Source organism: Egretta garzetta, unplaced genomic scaffold (assembly GCF_000687185.1).
Source record: "Egretta garzetta isolate BGI_Z169 unplaced genomic scaffold, ASM68718v1 scaffold229, whole genome shotgun sequence".
Taxonomy (NCBI): Eukaryota; Metazoa; Chordata; class Aves; order Pelecaniformes; family Ardeidae; genus Egretta; species Egretta garzetta.
This window is the reverse complement of record NW_009270000.1, coordinates 1,400,067-1,403,647: the sequence shown is the minus strand read 5'-3', so window position 1 is coordinate 1,403,647 and position 3,581 is coordinate 1,400,067.

Genomic DNA, 3,581 nt, shown 5'->3' with positions numbered 1-3,581 from the left:
GTCCCAGCCATGGCTTTTTTTTTTTTTCACATTTTCATTCCAACAGAAGAAAAGGAAAAATCTGCCAAACACACCAGCAGCCACAACAGCCAGCGGTTCTTCATTGGCAAACACCTCTTCCTCTGAGGGATCCAATTTTCCTGTCTCTTTCTACCAGAGATGCAAAAATCAGCCTCTCCCTCCTTCCTGGATGAGGGTAGGACCTTTTGAATCTGTGGAATGGATGGAAATCAGGGCCCTATGCTGCCTCAGCTGCTCTGCCAGTCCCTTAAAGGATCTATACATTTCACGATTGGAAAACCAGTCGTTTAACTCAGCTTCACACGTGGCCTTAGCTAACCTGTCTGAGGTGTTCTTCTGGTGCACTAGGAGTGCTGGCAGGGTTAATTACAGCCGAGAGGTTTAAGCAGCTACTGCCTCTTGGTTGTCAGTCACCCACTGCTTCCTCAGTCAGATGAGAAGCCTGACAAGCAGCAGGGCAGGTTGGGAGAGCGTTAGCGTGTCAAATGGGGCTGCAAGGTCTGTCTGCTAGCAGGACCGCTGTGATTGATCTTGGGATCAAGAGCTCAATCCTCCAACTACGTAGCCCACCCTAAGGCTGCAGTTTCACAAGCAGCTGCCAACGTTAACAGCTCCCTCACGCCAAAAGGGAAAGGCTCGCTTGTCCTCTTCCCCTGCCTTTTCTTTTCCTCCCTGATTCCACCCGTATGGTCTTCAGCCTTTCTTGTCCCGGCAGAATATGGATCCATTTTTCCCACTGGGTTAATTTTTTGCTAGCTCAGTGAGTTAGATTTGCTTGCCCACAGGGGTCCCTCAGGTGCTAGAGGGGGGGTGGCATGAGGTAAGGAGTTGGAACACACTGCTGAGAGGTAGGGAAACAAAGTGGAGAACAGAGCGGGAGAGGCTTCCCCTTTTTGGTGACAGTCAGCTGTTAGAGAGGATCACTGCATCTCCCGAAGCTGTAGCTCAACAGGGCATGATCCATGTATCAGCTGAGTTATTGCTCCTGTGAAAAAAGGCAAAACCTAGAAGCAGGTCATTTTTCACTCAGCTGCAGTCAAGAGGCACTCCAGCAGTGCTACAGTAGTGGTAAACATGTCTAAATTAACATAAAATCCTTTTGGGGTTAAATCTGTGCTATCCACCTACTCCACCTATGTGAATGAAGTTTCTCTTCCCTCCCCGGGTCCCTTAGTTCTACAGCAAATCTGTGCCCGAGCGCTCCTGTTCATATTCACCACGGCTTCTGAGAGTAAGTTTCTGTGAAGTTTGTGTTCTCTCAGCAAAGTGACATTTGCTAGCAAGTCCACACTGACATCAGTGCTTCGAAATGCTGCCACTTTCTGCGGAAAACTGGAAATTTACTCATTCTTCTATCTCATGAATCGAGTTTTTCCAAGTTTTGGAATCTAATTCTTTGTAAGAACGCCTGTTTCTTTACTACTTGCCTGATGTACAATAAATTACTATTCCACGGAAGGATGCAAGAAAAGCTAGCTTTACTTGCTTCATGTTCCTAAGGAAGAAGGATGGGAAAACATCTTGTTAAATTTACAAAGTTGGCAATGACATAAAGAAATCCTTTTATCATCCTCCAGGAAATTTACAAGCAACCCAGTGATTAAAATATCCTTCATCTGGAAAGTATTCTGCAGGTTACTGTAGGAGAGCAGGCGACCACATGTTGCTGCGTTCACTGTAAAGTCACAGCAGATTATCATGCATTAAAGGGGAGCTGTTACAGGGAGTTATAAATACCATCTCCTCCTATCAGCTTTTCAAAAAACTGCAGCTGCTGAAAATTTCCATTTGTCTAGGACACACTGTGCTTCTATGAAGTGTGTCCAGAAGGAGAACTGATCAAGGAAGGCAGCTCCTTGTTCTGGTTAATAAAGAGACGAAAAAATTTACAGACAGGAGAAAATATGTAATATGGTAATTTGATCTACATATAAACATTTTTACACTATTCAGCAGCTTGACTGCAATTTCCAACAATTAATCCTGTAAACATAATAGCCATAGAAATCAATAAAATGTTCGGACGATTATTAAAAAAGACCTAAAAATTTTATTATAAAAATAAAAAAATAACCACTTTTTAAATACTTCAATCATTAACAAAAGAGTATGCACAGAACGTCTATGCTGTGTAGCTTCCACGTACTAAATGACGTGTGCGGCCTCCGTCTGTTAGATCAGCAAACTGTCACCAGAAAGCTGTACAGGGAATCAGAAATCTCTGGGAGAAACCCTGTCACATGCTGCCATTCAAAAAATTTCCTTCTGGCGCCTCTCATGGTCATTTATTGGTTGGCTAATGCCAAGGTTCATCATGCTGTTCTCCAGTCATTCTGATGTAGTGATGTATACACATCACCACGTAAATTTGCAGCCAAATAAGCTAAGAGCGTGTCTATATTAGGAAGCAGGATTTACTGATAAGAGCGGACAAGGCACAGCAAAGCCACTCAACACTGCGATCCTGACACGCATACTGTGTGCGTCTGAGGTAGGATGTACGTCAGGTTAGCCCTAGCCTGGTAATATGGTTGGTATGCACTAGGTACACACAAGGTATGTCTACATTAGTATTCTCGTTAGGATCAGGAGCACACTTTTGGAGGAAACCCTCTGATTGCTCCCACTTGTCATGGAGGATCTTGGAGCATGCCTAGTGGATTCCTTTTGAAGGAAACCAGACCTACGGATACATGCCCATAACATACCTAACGTGTTCCAACCCTAGTGGTCACTGCATCCGTGCGACCAGACTACCACTGGTGGGGGCTGGCACATCGGTGGTGCAGATGTCAGATCCTCAGCTCCCCTTCTCTCATGCAGAACTTCTCTTTATTACTTGCCAGCGTAGACATAGGCTCAGACCTGAAAATATCCTGAGGCAATGAAGCCACAATATAAGGTTAGGTGAGGTACAAATCCATTACCCAGCGTAGTAAGGACTAAAATATCCCAGAAAATGGGGAAAAAAAAAAAAAATAAAAAAATCACAAACACACAGTTATGCCATGGAATGAGTTAGGAAATGCAGTGCGGAACACAACAGCTAGCCAGCATCTGCGGGGTTACTACCGAACTTGGGAAAGCAAACCTCACTGGACTCACAAAGGCAGTCCACTGAGCGTTAGCTTGCTCCTTGCTCCGGAGAAAGCCGCGGGCGCGGCACAGGACCGGGACAGTTTCGTCTCCAAGACACAGGCAAGCGCCTGTCCTGCTTTCGCACCCCAGCCACCTACAGCGGCGCAATGCTGCACCTGCGTTTTGGAGACCTACTGCTCCCTGTGCACCTACAGCAAGACCGATCAGCAGGCAATCCCCAGCACCCCCAAAACGTACCCTCAGCAGAGTTCCCAATGGCGTGGCAAGAATCATAGAATCATAGAATGTTTGGGGTTGGAAGGGACCCCTAGAGGTCATCTAGTCCAACCCCCCTGCAGGAGCAGGGACACCGCTAACTAGATCAGGCTGCTCAGAGCCCCGTCCAACCTGGTCTTGAATGTTTCCAGGGATGGGGACTCCACCACCTCTCTGGGCAACCTGTTCCAGTGTTTCACCACCCT